A 17661-nucleotide genomic window follows, 5' to 3' on the forward strand; every position below is an offset into this window, starting at 1 on the left:
ATAAATTACTGCAGATGATAAGGCAGATGTTTCCCTTAAAAGGCTTTGTACATATGTTCCTCAGATTGACTCCAGAGATGCTTGTCATCGGATGTCAAACAAGAAGCTACAAAAATTACAAAGAATTAATTTCCTGTATATTTTTTTTTCCTGTCTTGTAACTGAATGACATTTTCTCCCTTGTTTGGGTTAACTGAATGACTTCAGATCCTAACAAGACCAGAACCAACCACCAGCACCTGATGATGGGTGGCTGCCCAGCAGGCAGCAGGAGCTCAGCCCCTGCAATCTGTCTGCAGTTGTGGGGCTGGCGTCAGCTCCAGAAATAAGATAAATTACAGACGCCCATTGCTATAGGTTTTGTTGTGACTATCTCTACTTCAGGCCCTATATAAACAGGAAACCACAGCCACATGGCAGAGAATGGACTAAATACTGGCAAATGCTGACAGAAATCAGGTCATATTGACATCCTTTGTTTATTCATTGCTTTGTTAACTCTGTTTATCCTTCATAGTTTAGATAGCGTCTTGGCCAAATAGTGGGAAAACGCCCACTTTGCCATCCATCTACTGCTCATTTGCCCTCTGATAACTGTACCACTGCAAACCTCTCACTGCTCACCATCAGCAAGACTTCTGGCCTTGGACATTTGGAAAGCTGGATGCAGTTCCCAATCACTTTACCTTCTGCCTTGACAATTTGGCACATTTTAGCTGCGTTCTCCAGCCCCAGTGTCTGCTGGAAGCTCTCCATCCCTTCCATGACTTCAGGAGGGCTTTACTCCATCCCTGGCCACACACCGCTGTCCCCTTTAGTCGAGCTGCGTTTTCCATTCACACAGGAAAAAACCTTATAATAACTCCAGGCTGACGCTGGACTGGGCAGGGTCTTCCCAGTTCTCATGGACAACCACACGCAGTTAAAAATATTGCAGCTGCTCAGAGTGGCCAGATGTTATCGATGCAAATTTCTTTAGCTCCACGCTTCTTCAGTAAGGCAAAATCTCCAGCTTGAGATGCAGCCTTAAAAGGCTCTGCTAAAGACATAGGGTGGGTTTTGCCACACGCTCCTTCAAGCCCATACTGGTCAGAGCCAATGTGCAGATGCTTGGATGCTCCCAGCAGCATCCCAGCCAGAGCAGTGCAGACTGGGATTGGAGCCATGGCCCTGAGCAGCCTGAGGGGTTAGGAAGGGCCATGCCACCGCGTGGGGCAGGGCTTCATCCTGTCCTTAATTTGCCTGTGGGATCCAAATGGAATTTTTTCCTATTTCTCTGCCAGGCAGGAAAAAAAATTACTTTGTTGTTGTTTATACTGGATGGAATTGAGGCTTTCAATATTTGTTATATTTAGAAGTCTTTGGGTCCAGATGATTCAGGGAAACATGACACGCAATTCTCATTCTGCTTACCCTGTGCTCCATTCCCTTGCTTTTATTGCTCTTTCAACTCGTTTTTTTCCCAGTTTAGGTCACTTTTACCAACTTCCCAGCCCCGACATCACAGTCCATCATTCCCCAGTGAAATCTGTATCTGGGCAGGTTGGCCATGTGAAACGAGTCATTGAATCATGGAGCCAAAGAATGGTTTGGGTTGGAAGGGACCTTAAAGATCAGCCAGTTCCAACTCCCTGCCATGGGCTGGTTGCCCCCATCAGCTCAGGCTGCCCAGGGCCTCATCCAACTTGTCCTTAAACACCTCCAGGGATGAGGCACCCACAGCTCTGGGCAGCAGTGCCAGTGCCTCACCGCACTGAGTAAAGAATTTCTGCTTCATGTCTCACCTAAGTCTCCTCTCTTTTAGCTTAAAACCATTCCCCCTTGTCCTATTACTAGTAGATCACATAAAAAGTTAGGCCTTCTCCTGCAAAGTCCTCATGGCAGAAACACCACTGAGATCAAGGCACCAAGTAGCAAAGCAGATCACCAAACAGAACGATTCACTCAAATTGATTGATACACTCAAAAATAAAAGCTTCCTTCCACTTAACCAAGCAATCAGAGCACATTGACTAGCATCCTCAAACCTGCTTTCTTTCTCTCAGATATAACAGGAGTGAGGCATATTCCTTCCCCTTTCCCCCTAGATCTCCTGGAGCAGGATGGACACGGTGAGACCTGCAGGGAGCTGCACGCAAGCAGAGCCTGAGCTGCAATACGCTCTCATAAAACATCCCCAAAGATGAGCGTGTGAATGATTGCTTTATAGACCATTTGCAGCGGGGCAGAGGGGAGAGAAGTTTACATTCAGTGCTCGTTTCCCAGTAAATCATTCGCTTCAGTGTGGCTGAAAACCTGATTTCTTGGAACTCCGTCTCTCCACCGCAGCTTTCCAGAGAGAACACATGTTTTGCCGCGCTCTCCCCTTGCCCTTGCACGCGAGGCAGGATGGAGCTGGTGATATCTGATCTCCCTGCCATGCCCCAGGTTCTCCTGCAGTAATGGAAAAAAGCTGCTTGCTCAGAGTCGCTCTGATTTATTCGGTAATAATCTCCCCTATGGGGAGTCCTGACCTCCCCATAGAGGCTCCATTAAGCGCAGCCTGGTAGCGGGGCAGGGACAGGTCGTTATTGTCTCCCGATGCCTCATTCTGTGTGCAGAGCAACAGGTACCAACTGCACTCTGTCAAGTGCCATTTCTGTGCATTGTCTTCAAGTTAAACCCAAAGCAGCCATTGGGATGGAAACTTATTAGCTTTTTCAAGGGAGATCTGATCCAGAGCCCGTCATTTGCTTTAGCTCAAGCCCCACGCATCAATACTGGCAGAACTGTGCATGTGTTTAATGTGAGGAGCACAGGGTGTCCCTTGGCTCCAGTTGAGCTTGCACAGAGCTGCCGGAGGAGCAGGATGTCAAAAGCACTTTGACTGCAGCTAAGCCTTCCCTGTGCTTCTTGGCCATGGGAGACTGAGGAACAGATGTGCAGTGCTGGGATATTTCTCCTGAAATATCTCTGTTGTCTAATGCACATTTTATGGACTCATGGCTGTGATGCACAAAGCATGCTGTCATACTGGGGGAGGTATGGGGGGCATCACCAGCTTTCCTCCCCCTTTGCATATAACTCAGTCTTTGTTTTTCTAAGCGGTGGTCAATTTCTCAAACGTGCTTGATATGATTATCTTGAGTCCTTGTTATCTTTTGCATTTAACGTAATGTTATTGCAGCCGGAATAGCTGAGCGCTGAGTGTTTACAAAGCGAGGTACATCTTTCATTAGCACATATGATGTCACCACGTAAAATAACCAGACGAGCTCTCAAGTGCCAGAGTCCTTCTGCCCATCCTCTACCCAAAGATCAACGGAGCATCCGCTGCCTTCCTTTCTCCTTCAAGCTTTATGTTGCTCACAGCCATTCAGCAACTTTAGAAGGGATAAGGCAAGACTTGTGCCAACACTTGGTTGGCACTTTTGGCACATACACATATTCAAAGGAGACTCTACAGCAAATGTGGCAAACTTGAAGACTTCCCCATTCACTGATTAATTTCATTTGGGTTGAGCCCATCTTCAGTCAGGCACGAAGTGTGAGGGTTTGTAGCTGCTTCACTACTGTTCGATCTCAGAAGGGAACCGGGCTGTGCACACCAACAGCTACAGCGCAGAGCCAGAACATTCGATCAGAAGACAAATGAAGTGCAGGAAATCTCATTGGTGACCAAATATTTACAAGGCCAGTGAAACTCCAAGAGAGGCTCCCCACACAGAAACACATATAGTTGCCAGATTTCTCCCAGTTTTGGTTCTTTTTCCTGTCTCTCCAAAGTGTTTCCTCTGAGAAGCTCTCACAGCTGCATTCCACTCCTGCCAAACCAGTGCACGCAGAGCATCCCCAGCACGGGCTCAATGCACATTGTGTTCTCATTTTGGGTTGGAGCTGGGGGTATGTTGCATCCCATGGATTCCACCTGGGCTGGGCAGGCTGTTTGCAACCGCAAAAGTGGGGGCATGAAAACCATTTCCCAGCCAGCTCCACACTGGGGGACCCCAACATCCATGTCCAAAGGCAAGAAAAATGGGGGCTTCTCTTCTTTCCTGGCTGCTCCCATTGGGCAGCTTCATCCCTGGCTCCCTCCTGCAGGGTCCCACCTGGGTTCCAGATCCAGAGCTGGTTCATCACCGAGAAGCAGGTCCCAAATCACGGCACCTGGTGAAAGCTGCTGTGACCTGGATTTACCCCTCCCCAGTCTGCAGAGGCATCTCTGGAACCACCGGACCCAAAAACAACTCAATGCCCCCGAGGCTGGAGCAGCTATGCCAGGAATGCTCCAGAGGGCTGCTGGCCAAAAACGTGAACTCCTCCTGCAGTGTGCTGGAGAGTTTGAATTGAGCATTTTCTTCCTCCCATTATAATTTATTTATTCTAGCTGTTTTTGCCTTGGTTCTGCGTCCAAGCACGCTTATGCTTTTTTTTGCCATTCCTGTGGTGGGCTCATATTTCCAGCCATCAAAGCGAGAATACAACAGAGTGGGAGCTCTTACAGTGCGGTAAGTGCAAAGCCCAGAGCCAAGGAGAGCCTGTCTGTCTGCTCTCCTTGTGGTGACTGCAGGTATGGGAGCTCACAGCCAAAGCCTTAGAGCAGATCCTTGAGAAAACACAGGATTTAGGGGCCTAACTAGAGCAGAAAACAACAGGGAGGAACTACAGCAGAAAGCCAAACCCTGGCTCCAAAGAGCCAAGCTTGAACCTGGGACTTTTTGACAACGCCAGCCCCCCCAAACGCAGCATTTCAAAGCACTTACTCCTGCCAGCACTGCTCTAAGAAATCAAGCACTAATATCATTTAACAACCCCCTCCCATTTTTTGACATCACCTTAAACCATACTGTCGAATTAAGCCTCATGCACGTGATATCTCATCCTTTTCTCCTCTCCCAGCCACCACCGCTGCCATCTCTCAAAGGGCTTGAGTACAAATAACTCAGCCTCTGCCACTCAAGCTGGTTTTAATCAAAGGATTTGCTGGGCTTGTGCCGCATGGGACACCTCATTAACAACTTTGCACCTTTCAGAGGGGAAAAAAAATAGGCTGTTACCCTTTTCAGCATCTCTTCACTTCACGCCAGGACGTGGCATTTACTGGGGGTGTCTGACCTGGTGCTTCGTGCAGCCCTGGGATAGGATGCATTTGGGTGGGAACAAAACAACAGCAGAGCATAGTGGGCTGAAAGGGAGTGTCTGTCAGAGAGGAGCTGCCCGTCAGAGATCAGAGCCTAATGAAATTTGTCTTTGTGTGCATGCCTGCTTCTCTTCCTAGATATATTTTCCCCCCTGTAAAAGCTGTGCTTGTTAAAATTCAGGGAGAGCCCAACACAAAGGACACTTCTTCGAGTCCAAAGGCGTCCTTATTAATGCAGAGGTTTTGATTCAAATCGTACAGAGCACGCCACTTTCGGGAGATTTTCAGTATTGTTTGGGGTAGAAGAAAGCAAGCCTGGCTGAGCATTGTCTTCCCCAGTGTTAATCACAGCAGCTGAAGCAAGCAGGTGCTGCAACTCAGAGCTCTCAGCACAGGGGGAAGGGAAATGTCACTGGGAAAGACTCATCTGCATGATGGATTTTTGCCATTCTGGCTCATTAAGCCCAGAGTTGTCGTGCTCCTTGTTTCCTTTGTCACAGCGGCAAGGGGAAGCATTGCATGGGCGTGCAACAGGTCAGCAGCCATCAGCGTTAACCAAGCATAAACTCATGGAATCATAGAATAGCTTGATTTGGAAGGGACCTTGAAGATAATCTGTTTCCAACCCCTTGCTGTGGGCAGGGCTGCCACTCACCAGCTCAGGCTGCCCATGACCCCCATCCAACCTGACCTTGGGCACCTCCAGCTCTCTGGGCAGCTGTGCCAGCATCACTATCTATAGCTAAGACCAAGCTGGTGGTTTGGGGAGAAACCACCCCAGGCTCCCACTGACAAGTGCTCCTGGTCATGTCTGCAGCTAAGCTTGCTGCTGGCAGCCGAGCCCTTGGGAGTGTTTACTCCAGAAGAGCAACAGCCAGAGTTTTTATTAACTCGCTTTTGATGCTTTGACAACAGAGCTGGGCCTGCCCCGATGGCTTCTTTTTCCTACATTGCTTGCATGTTCCCACCTGCTATGCTATGAAAACCATGAGAAAAACGTAGTGTGTTTTCTTATGAGATTTTTCTTTTGAGAAAACGTGGGAATGGGTCCCACATGCCTCAGCCAGAGGAGAACAGGCAGAGAACACAGCAGAGGATGGAGCTAGCACCCTGGGAACCCACAGGAAAGCACCCAGAGATGCATGGCTGCAAGCTCTCTTATTGCTATTTTTTCCCTTAGTGCTCATTCTAGTGCTTTACAAGGCAAACAGTGATGCTGAGGATAAGGTACCACTGGCTATTGCAATTACTGAATAATACACCTACATGGAAGCGTAGAATTGAGTTGGAAGGGATCTTTGAAGGTCATCTAGTTCAGCTCCCCTACACTGACCCAATCATGAGCAGACAAGCAGTGCCCAGGCAAATCCAGGTTATTAAACTATAGGAGGTGATGATTGCTATTGCATCCCTCGCATGGCAGCACCCACAAGCTGAGGCCCTTGGATTGCATCAGGTTGCACAAGCACCTCAGAAGTCATTTCCTAACAGCTCACATGGAGGGATGGCTGCTGAAGCAACATCTGCTGTTATTTACAGTGCGACAGCCCAAAAAAGGCCTGGAGGAGTTCATCCCAAGTTGTTCTGAGTGTGGTAATTGAGGGATATCTCTGCCAGCCCCACACAGGGCATTCAATGGAGCTGTAATGCTCAGGAACATATCTAATGTGTCTGAATGGGTTTTCATACAAGTCAAAGGAGAATCATCATCCCTGGAAAAGACCAGGCTGCCAAGCAAAGCCATATGACACCTTAGAGGACGTTTCCTACTCTAAAGCACTGGAGCATTCCAAGGTTACGCCAAAGGGTCCATGAAAAGATTGATGTTTACAGCCCATGGCATGCACTGGGTTTGTCTACATTGGAGCACATCAAGCTCCGTCTGCCTGAAGACAGAAACTATCTTTGCTAAGCCCTTCCACGGGCTTCTTTTTACTCCCTGAAGCTGCCACTTGGCTCCTGGGGGGAGTTCAGCTGCTTGATGCCCCCCCACCAGGTGCTCATCTGGGCTGCTCTGCGTCCCAAAACCTGTCCCCAGCTCTGTGTTATCTGGCCCTGCAGCCCAGCAGATGGTGCTCTCGGTATTGACTACATGCAACTTCTGCTGAGAAACTCCAGCACAGGTAGGTGTGGAGACGTGCCCTGAAGGGAAACAGATTTTGGGGTTTTCCTGCAGCACCAGCCAAATCACATCACTTTGTCCCAGACATAACACTGTCCTCCTTGGGACAAGCTTCTTGAGCTTCTCTGGAGTGACACCGCATGGCGGAGACTGCTGGCTGGGACTCACGGGCTTTGGTAGTTCTGCTTGGTAGAGATATCAAACATCTTCTATTTAAGTGACTCCATCAGTTGTTTTCTCCCTCATTTTCTACTGAATGGAGGCCTACTGCTCCCATGCCCTACACAAACTGTGATGGACAGTGTTATACCAAGCCCAGAGAAGTGGGCTGCTGTAACAGGGCTGATCCTGGGGCTGTTTGTTTTCCTTCTGTATTTCCAGCTTTGCAAGGCTTTCTTTAACTTCTCCCTAATAAAACTTGGGGCAAAGGGGAGCATTTAATATGCAGTTAAACAAAAAACACAAAGTGTGCCACACCGGCCGACTTCCTAAAAACTAAGTGCAGCAAAATAAAACCTCAGGAACAGGAGCCACAAGGAGAACTGGCAGCCAGCTCTGTGGTCTCTGTTTTTTATACCAGTAAGGTATTTTTATCAGGGAGAAGCAGGAAAAGGGAGATCATTAAAGGCAGCCTGTGCTGGTATGCAGGAGCACTCCGGCCATTTACGCCTGTAATGAGTTCTGCTGCCTCTGAGCAGAGCATGGGTAATAACAGGTCATAAAGAGGGTTTACCACCCGAATTGCCAGTCTCTGAAGGTTACTAAAAAGCCCGTTCAAATGAGCGTGGTCAAATCAGCCTGTTGTGAAACCTCCGCTTTCTTAATGGCTTAGTGGAAAATTCAGTTTTTCCATTCATTGAAAGGGGAGAAAATTAGGAGTGGAGCAAATACAGCAAACCCAGTAACCAGGGGGTGTAAGTTGAAGAAAAGTCTGGCTGAAGTCTCTTGAATATGCCTGAAATCTAATGCTACCATTTGTTTGCTTTGTCTGGAGCCTTCCCATCAGCTCATTGACTGGCTATAAAACCTCTCTGCTTTATAAAAAAATAATGCACATAATGCATCTCCACATTAAGAAAGGTTAATTACACCCATTTTACACCCAAAGAGAGACAGAGAAGGCAAGGAATGCCCTACGAACAAAATAAAGTCTCCACTGTCTACAGTGAGGATCATGGGGCCACTGTGCACAGCCCATACGGCACGCAGATCATCCCCCCCTGCCTTTCACAATGCTGTCACCACCCTGCTCCCTCCGACTACAAGGCAGAAGCTCATCTGGGACCCAAAAGGTTTGGTCAAGCATTGGCACAGCTGCCCAGAAGGGTGGTGGAATCACCATCCTTGGAGGTGTTTCAGACCTGAGGGAATATAGAACTGAGGGACACAACTGGGCACAGTGGGGTGGGGTTGGAGGATCTGAGAGGCCTTTTCCAATCAGAATGATTCTGTGATTCCACTATTCTTGCTGTGGTTCTGGTGCCGTGTTTCCCAGCAGGACACAGAGCACGTCCCCAACAAAGCCAAGGCAGCCCATCTCTGCTTTGCTTCAGAGTGGGGCCCCAGGAACAGAATGGCTAAGCGCCAGCAATGCAATCACTCAGGTGTGACACATACAAAGCTCTTTGAAGATGACTTAATAGTTTTAAGCAAGAAAAATTCTGCTGGGAAGGATCTCCAGTCCTGCATGTTACTAAAGGCATCCAATGGTGCCCAGGGATTTGAACCACCTCTGCAGCATCCCCTGGTGCTGCTGGTGCAGGACAGCCTGTGCTCCTCTACTTATTTTATCCTAGAACTATTTCACCTTCTGGAGAGCAAAAAACCAACCCCAAACAACAACAACAACAACAACAACAACAAAAAGCACATTATCTTCTGCACATACTTCTTCATTTACAGCCCCACAGAAAAAAAGAGTTACAAAAAGAAAAGCTGTGTCTCTATTGTTCCTCTTGCCCTTTGATTTCTCTCCATTTTCCTTGCCTTTGTGTCTGTGGGAATGTGCATTTGTGGGAATGCGCAATAAGTTTTAATGTTTTCTGCAGTTGTTTAGTAGGTCCCCTCCTGAAGCCTTATGGACCACCAAGGGCTGAGAAACAGGGATGGAAGATCCAGAGAGATAGTTTGTGCGAATCCAATGTCGTCCCTTTGAAGTCCTTGGGGCTTCCACAGCAGCCAGAAGTAATTAGTGAGAGAAAAGGGCTGTAAGAGCCTTGCTGGCTCGCAGTCAGCAGTTCCCGCTGACTTTGAATAAAGCAGAGCCGAGCCAATGCTGAGCACTGCTGGAATTACGACACCAAATGTCCGACCTATTTATGGAGTGGCTGCAGGGCTTGGGGATGGCTCTCTGCAGCAGGACTTGCACTGCTGAGCTCACACTGCTTTGGTACCTCTCTACAAATGCCATAAAATACCAAGCATCGAAGTGTTGAGGCTGAACTAATCACCCTGTCACACCTGTGCCACCTTCCCCTTCAACCAGGGGTGGCTGTAGGGTCTGCTTCCCTTAATGGAACAAGTTGAGGGGACAGCAGCACAGTTAAAAGCATAAGGAATAATGAGAACTTCAACTGAGAACTCTCCATCCCCACCTCCTGCTCCAAGAAGGAGATGTTCCTAATACCAGATCCTAAACCCTGCACATGGCATACAAAGAGGCAAACACACCCCATATTACTTTACATGGCACTGCATGGCAAAAGAAGGCAAGGACAGTATATTCAAATGAAATACAGGCACCATGGAGCAACAGCAGGTAATAAAGAAAGAAAATTGACTCACCCTTTCCGACGACCAGTAGCAGCTCAAGAGAAGTGTGATTTCTATCTGAAGAAATGCTGCTCCTTCCACTGCTCATCTTGAATGAGGGTGATTCTGGTCACTCAGGTACACTGCTTGCACCTGAGCTCGCTATGTTAGCCATGCCTCCTCACCTGGTGCTCAATCATTGGTTCAGGCCACAACCTGGCAATTTCACTGCAGGAGTTTAGTCTGAAACATCAGAAGGTCCATTTCCAAAAGGTCACTTCCACATCTCTGATTCTTCACCAGAACTCAGTGAAAATAAAGTTTGACTTTTCTTCCTGATCTGGAAGTAAAGCAGACACACAGACACAAAAAAAAAAAAGTCAGAAAGTCTAATTCCATGTGATGGGAATTTGACTTTCTGGATGGCTTTCACTGCAGTCAAGAAGAAGGGTGGCTGTCTGGGAAAGATCATGAAAGCTTTGAAAATCATTACAAAAGCCCTAAGCTGGCAACACACTCGCTTGTCCTTGCACTGACTGCCAATATCTTGTGGATGGGATTTTTGGGGGTCCCCTCAAAGAATTGAATAGACAGCTCCCACGACGCCTGAGGTCTCCAGTTCTGCTTTTGAAGAGTCCTATGTCTCTTTAATTCCCCTTTTGATAACCAGAGTGGGCCTCCTGCTCATGGGAAGCATTGCTAATGTGCCACCTCCCACCAAGAGAAGCTAAGAGCAGGGGAAAAAAGGCACACGAAGATGTTAAAACAAGAAACTGGAACGTCTGCAAACCGCTTAGAGAGTTCACTCTTAACTCAGCTATCCCTGTTTGCTATTGAAAGTGGTGATTTAGCTATTTATGGCATTATAAGCAATCACTCCTGGTTTCCACTTGGCCTCAGATGGATCGTTGGCCCATAGGTCTCACGCTGTACTTAAGCAACAGAATCAAAAGAGGGAGCATAGAAGAAGCATAGAAGAGAACAGATCTTCTGGGATGGCCACATCTGGTCCCCATGTGTAAGCCCAGCTTGGTGGAAAGCCTGCTGACAGAGAAAAGTTGCATGCTGTGGTTCTACACAAGCTTCCTCATGCAAATGTGTAATATTTATATGCACACATAATATTTTACATCCATGTATATGTATCCACAGAAAGATATTGAGCAAGTCTACCTGTGTTTGGTTTTCATCCATCTCTCCCCTAATAGATGGGGCCACCAGCTCTGAGTCCATTGTTTAAGGCTGCTTGAATATCGATACCCTCTCCCTAAGACTGGGAGGCTCTCCTTTCTCCACCTCAATGGCAGGTTGGTGTCTTCTTTCCTTAGCACCCCAGGATCCCATTCTAAACTGTGACAGAGCAAATTAGGCTGCTGGGATGTTATGGTTAATCAGCAGGACATCTTTAACCTATTACTGGTTTGGACAGAAAGCAAAATAAACAGGAACAGAACCAACTTGCCTCCTTGCTCCAAACATTCATCTCCCAAGGACCCATGCTCAAGGAGAGAGTGAGCTATGGATGCTGCTGGGGCTGAAGTATGCTTGGACAGGATAAACCAGAGCACAAAATGAAGGAGTATTTTCACATGGTGAGATTTAGTTTTGCACAATGCAAGGCCAAAAGGGAGCCACATGTTTCTAAAAATTGGGATTTTTGTGGCAGCACTGGGGGAGCAGGATAAAGCCCTCATTTCCCTCCTGGCTTTCACATTGGAGGTGGGGGTCTAATGCCACTGCACTTCTCTGAGCCCTCTGTCCTCACAAGACCTTATTTGCGGACTCACCCAGTGACCCCTGCCACAGGGAGAATTCATCTACCCCACCATGCAAAGGCGCACATAGAAACCCATAAACAGCCCCCAAGCTAGCAATTACATTTGGAATTGCATATCAAGCATAGAGCCAAGTGATCCCAAGTGATGGAGCAGTCTCCAGCCCCCAGGGCAGCTGATTCAGGAGCTATTTACACTCATGCTATCAAAGGCATTTCATCTCTTCCCTCTGCTCTCAATGTGCTGTGGCTTGGGGATGCTTCCACCCTCCCCAAGAAGGGAACTCCCGATTCAGCACAAGAGGATGTCAAAGACATAATTGTGGGCTCACGTTTCCCTACTGCTTATGTGAACAGAATACAATGAGCGTTTGCCACTGAAGATCATCTCCCAATACAATGATCATAACTATGAACAAGTTTTGAGTATTGGCATCTGAAATTCCCAAGTATTGTAGAAAAAGGAGAAAAATCCCCAAACTATCCAAAACCAGAACCAAGTTGCTCACCAAAAGGCATGTTGTTCAATGAAAACATTGCATTTTCTTCTCTTTAGATCACGCCAGGACTCTTGAAGCAGAGGGAAATTTCTGTGGCTAGAAATGATAATGAGAACCAGGGTCTAAGCAAATGGCCCCAACACTGTTCTTGGAGAACAGTGTTTGCAGCATGCTCTGGGAGCACAGGGCTTCCTTGCCAGTCAGTGAGAAACAAGCTTTGTTCACATGCAGGTTGCTTTGCGTTCCCAAGGAATACATGAATGTTTACCACCCAAATTTGACTCAGAGGAAGGCAGAAGCCACAGGATTATGTACAGGAGCTGGATGTAAAGATTTCCTGTGCTCCATTCTATGAAAGCTGCAAACCCTTTCCCCTCTGCAAACTGAGCAAGCCTTAATTACTCCCATAATTCTGCCTTTAAGGGACGAGCCAGCCACATTAATCAGATCATGAGAGCAATTGCTCGGAGCATCATACTCCCAAACACAAAGACCAGGTTATGATCTGAAAAAATAAACCTAAAACACTATTTGGATTATATCAACGTGCAGGAAAACAAAGGAAAAATTACCCCAGAGCTTTCTCTCCCTTTCTAGTCTCCAGCTTTGGGTTTTATGTGGCTGTCTGCATACAATCCCATTATTTTCCCTCTATTCTCAGCCCCTATCTCTGTAACAAGGACCTTTGCCAAATAGTACTTCTATCTAGGATGTCAGGAAGGCATTCAAAGATACAGTGCATTCAAATAAAGATTGGAAATCATTTCCTTGCAGGAAGGAGCTATCCCGCTTTGCCTTCTCCTCCTTTTGATTATTCTGCTCAGATTAGAGATAGTCAGGAAATTACATGGTGTTCAGAAAAATAAAAGGGAAAAATAAAAGAAAGAGAAAACATTAAAGAAAAAGGAATTTTTTCTCATTTCCTGCCAAAAATAATCCCACAACTTTTGGGGGGTTCCAGAGGATTGGTTATATTCCTTTCTTCTTATCTTTTTTTTTTTTTTTTTAATGTTGGGTTGTTGTTTTTTCTTTCTGTAAAGCTTTGCCATAATACAGGCCACTTTCTGAATTCTCTTTATTTCTAGACCAAACAAGAGTCATCATAAGAGCATGCATCCACTTCCTTCCAGTGTAATTCTTTTAATACTGAAGAAGGATGGGTGGATATGGTGGAGACACCTAAAGCCAACGTTTGCCTTAGGAAGGTCCCGGCCACAGGTGAGAAGACACAGCTTGACCCCATGTATTTATGACTGGGGGAAAGAGAGCTTTCCAAAGGATGGAGATGGAACATGGCTGAGTCATTTACTTCCAGTATTAGATCAACCTAAGGACTGGAATGATGGGCCCAGGTAGTTAAAGTACATTCATCAGTATGATTTATGCTTAGCTTTTGTAAGAAGATATTACATAACAGGCAGTACTGTGCTTAGTTTACCTCCACCTGACTGGTCTTTGCACATGGAAGAGGGGTGACCTATCCCAGAGCATTGGTGTGCTTACCTAAAGCTCATGAATAAGTAGTCCCATCCGTTGTTACTTTAGTAATGGTCTTCCATTACCAAATGGCATTTTCCTGAAGAAGAAACAACAGCAGTTGAGTGGTCATTGTGATATTAAGGGCCACTGCCTCCAAGAAAGGGCTGTAAGATTGTCATGGGCTTGGTAAGGGATCCTGATGCTGACCAGGCTTGATGGACACAAGCTCTCAGTAGTCTATAACATGTTCCATTGGCATGACGTGGTGTAGCTCAGCACGGCATAATATTGCATCTCTATCACACCTCCCTTCCTCATCCCACTGTTTCCAAACCTGTTGCCCCATCTGACTGTTCCAACAACCTCTCTTAAGGAGCTCCTGTGGATTCACATTAAATATCTCTCTGTGGGGAGTGCTTATTAGTCAGCTGCTGTGATACAGATCTTAGAGCAACAACCAGTAAAGCTTCAGCATTTGGGACAAGCCGAAGAAAACCCATCTCTCATCCCCAGCCTGAGTAGCTTCAGACTAAGGATGCTGCTGACACAAGGCATCAGTTTGTTTTCTTTTTTTATTACAGAAGATCAAAACAAAGCTGAGAGCATGGCAGACGGTCCTCAAGCTCAGCTGGGGAATAGGCAGAGATCAAAGAAGCATCATTAGCTGGGCAAGGCAGCACACAACATCCCAAATGGGGCAACCCAGCCTGGAAAGCCCCTGTCTACTCCCTCTCCTTCTGGGTATCGTGCCTGATAATCACCATTGCTAGGGCTGATGCTGCAGATTGGGCTGTAGCTTCAGCATGGAGGACATTGCATTAACTTGCCTGCTTATTTGCATAAAGCACATTTCTACTTAGAAGGCTGGACATACAATGGGACGAAGCAGTGAAAAGGATGACAGGGCCTCTGGCATTGTCACAGAATCATAGAATCACCAAGGTTGGAAAACACCTCTAAGATCATCCAGTCCAACCACTCACCTATCACCAAAAACTCTTGCTAAACCATGTTGCTCAGTACAACATCTAAAGGTCATGTTAGGGTGCAGAGAAAAGGTTGACTGAAGATGCCTGTTTTCTCACTGCTGGGACACTTAGGACACTCTAACAGTGCCCAGCACAGCCCCATGGCTGGATCTGAAAGGGAACAGTGCTGGAGACATTCAGGGAGGGGTCATGGAAGGGACTTTAGTTTCACAAACAAGATGGGCTTGGCAACACTTCAGAAGGAATAAGTGCTATTTAGATTGATGTTTTTTTCCCCATTGAAAACTGAAAAAACTCAAGTTAATAAAAAAGAGCTGAATTACCGTGCATCTCTTGAGGTTGCCTCATCCCTCTAAGCCTCTTGCCCTGCAGTGAAGTAGAAATCTGCACTCCTACTCACACTCCCGGAGCCTTCAGGCTTTCCTGCAGCACAGGAGTATAAACCAAAGAGACTAAGGTTGTGGATAGAGGAGAGAATAAATTGGATCCCTCCTGAGCCAGATACAGCCTAGTGGAAACTTACAGGGCTATAAGCCTCTCTCAGTTCATCACCCCAGAGCAAATGAGCTGGTGGTTTCCATCTCACCATGGGCAAACGTCCAACATTCAGATGCTCTGTCCCTGAATGATGGTGGTCACAGGACACCCCAGCAGTGTCTGGTGGACGAGGAGAGCATCCAGACACAAGGCACGTGCACAAGCTCTTGCTCATCCCCAAGGAAGAATGGAGGAGACCAGTCCTATGTCAGCAGTGCACAGCAGCCCACAGCATGATGAAGATGATGTCCTGGACCAAGTTGATGCTGTGTCCAATTGGACTTCACCCCTGGATGAGGTGTGCTACGCAGTGAGTCAAGCTGCAGCACATCAGGCAAGGCACCAACCCAGGCTGGTGCTGCCAAAAGTACTTGGCCCAAGTTGTAGATGGATGTTACATCCACCATATCCAACCATGAGCAGCCACGGAATGGCTGGAGTGACTTTTCCAGACTGGCACAAATGCATTTCTCAGCGCATGGGGATTTCCAACTTTTCACCCATATGGAGATTTTATTTTTCCCTTCTTTTTCAATTACATGTTTCATTAACCGCCTGCACCTCCTGATTTGCTGCTGACTAGCTGAGGCTTTCAGACTCGAGAAATGAAGAAGGAAATAAAGCAATGATCTATTACCATTTACAGCTGCCACGGGATGCCACAAAAATTAATCAGCTGTTTGTAAAATGCATTCAGTAGCAGGGGGGGAAAAAAAGCTAGAAAAAGCAGCAATCCCTGGCTGAAGATAATTTCCACCCCATCTCCCCCTCAATTCTCTTTCAAAGAAATGCCCAAGGAAGTGGAATTCCTTCAAGTGTGCTTTGCTGATGACAGATCACTGAGGAAGCATGGCCTGTGATGGGCTTTCAGCACCACATGCTGCTGCCTGCAGAAGTCCTCTCTGGTCAGCTCTGCTAATGCCAAGTGGGTTTAGTCAGTACTCCTGCTTTCTAAAGTCCTCCAAATTTCAGTTGGGAGAGTTTGCCTCTGTAAAACAGGCTGGAGAAAGTGAAACCTGTAGAGGTGTTCCCCAGTGAAGAGCAAACACCTTCACATCCAGCCCTAACCCCTCAGGTCAGCATGGTCATCACCATGGTTCCTCCAAGAGGGTTGTGGGGACAAAACCAACATACCCAATTCTGATAAGACCAATCCAATTAAACTGCTGACCTGAAGCAAATCCTGGCCGGGACTGACAGCTCCACACAACTCTTTCTTAAAAGGAAAGACAGCAGGCAGATAGATGTGGGCCCCTGATGGATAGGTGCGGGCCCCTTCCAGCTCTTCCCCATTGAACTGTGCAAGGAGCAAGCACTGCTGCCACAGCAGCTTTAGAGGAATTTGGCTGGTCCCAAACTCACACGTTCCTCCTCATAATACCTCTCCACTCCCCAAGTCAGCCCACGTTAATTGTATACAACATCTTAAAGACCACCCAGTTTGCGCTGTAAAGCATTCAGCGATGGATAAAAATAACAATTGCATTGAGAGAGGCCAAGTTCCATGCCAAAAAGATTAGCAGTGGGAAAATTCCTCCTTTTGGGAGCTTTGCAGCCAAGGCCCAGCCTTTAGGGTTCATGACCGACAGCGTGCCTCACGTACGTTTAACAGCTATTGGTAAAATCAGGGAAGAAGCCTAAGTCTGGCGACTTCCACTAAATCTTGCCTTTGTCCTCATTCATAAAAGAGAGCCATCAGATCACTCACCCCAGCAGGACGATAGGCAGCCAGCACTGAGTTTCATTTACCAGAGATGTTATGGGAGGTAGTACGGAAAGGATGTACAAACTGCAGCACCAACTTTCTCATTAAAAACCAAATGAAACAAAACAAAGCAGAAAACGCTGAGGATATTGAGAAGAATCACCCAGGAATCACCTAAATTGACTGCCAAATAGATTTCCATTGGACATTTCCAAGGAAAAGAGACACCTCAATACGTCAATGAATACCAACACTGCATAATGAAGAGTCATGGAAAGGACAGGAGCCTAACTATGAACTGCAGAGCAAAATGTTCCTCTGAGGCAAGTGAAGCTCTGTGGCACATTGCCCATTGGAAGGATTTGGGATGGGCACTGAGGAGCCTGTCCTCTGTGCATCCTGTTGCTGACTCTTTGACTCCTGCTCTTTGACTCTTTGGAGTTCTGATGACACATTAATTCTTTAGAAAGATGGGAGGGTCGTGCAGAACTGTTGGGTGAGGAAGTCGCTATTTAGTCTCCATGCACGCATGAACTATTTATGGCTTTTTGTTTGTTTTCTCCCTTTCCCCATCTCCAGCCAGCTTGTAACCACTGCTAAGATGAACCCTGTCTATAACCTAACAACCAGGACACAAACTCACCAGTCACTGTGTTTAACAGCTTGGACACAAAGTGAAGGAATG

General features: G+C 46.9%; 1 protein-coding gene across 3 annotated transcripts in view; it reads right to left on the reverse strand.

Moving 5' to 3' along the window:
* The window catches only part of LOC107316406 (uncharacterized), a 58864-nt gene that overhangs the window by 12225 nt on the left and 28978 nt on the right, over positions 1–17661 (reverse strand). For all 3 annotated transcript variants that reach the window (XM_085552878.1, XM_085552877.1, XM_085552876.1), the window contains 4 exons: positions 13770–13842; positions 12276–12362; positions 11166–11342; positions 10026–10332 (listed from right to left, as the gene is read on the reverse strand). The gene's annotated coding sequence lies outside the window, so the exon portion shown is untranslated. The remainder of the gene's footprint in view (positions 1–10025; positions 10333–11165; positions 11343–12275; positions 12363–13769; positions 13843–17661) is intronic.

This window comes from Coturnix japonica, chromosome 7 (genome assembly GCF_054131305.1).
Source record: "Coturnix japonica strain WE chromosome 7, WE-NBRP24, whole genome shotgun sequence".
NCBI classification, from domain to species: domain Eukaryota; kingdom Metazoa; phylum Chordata; class Aves; order Galliformes; family Phasianidae; genus Coturnix; species Coturnix japonica.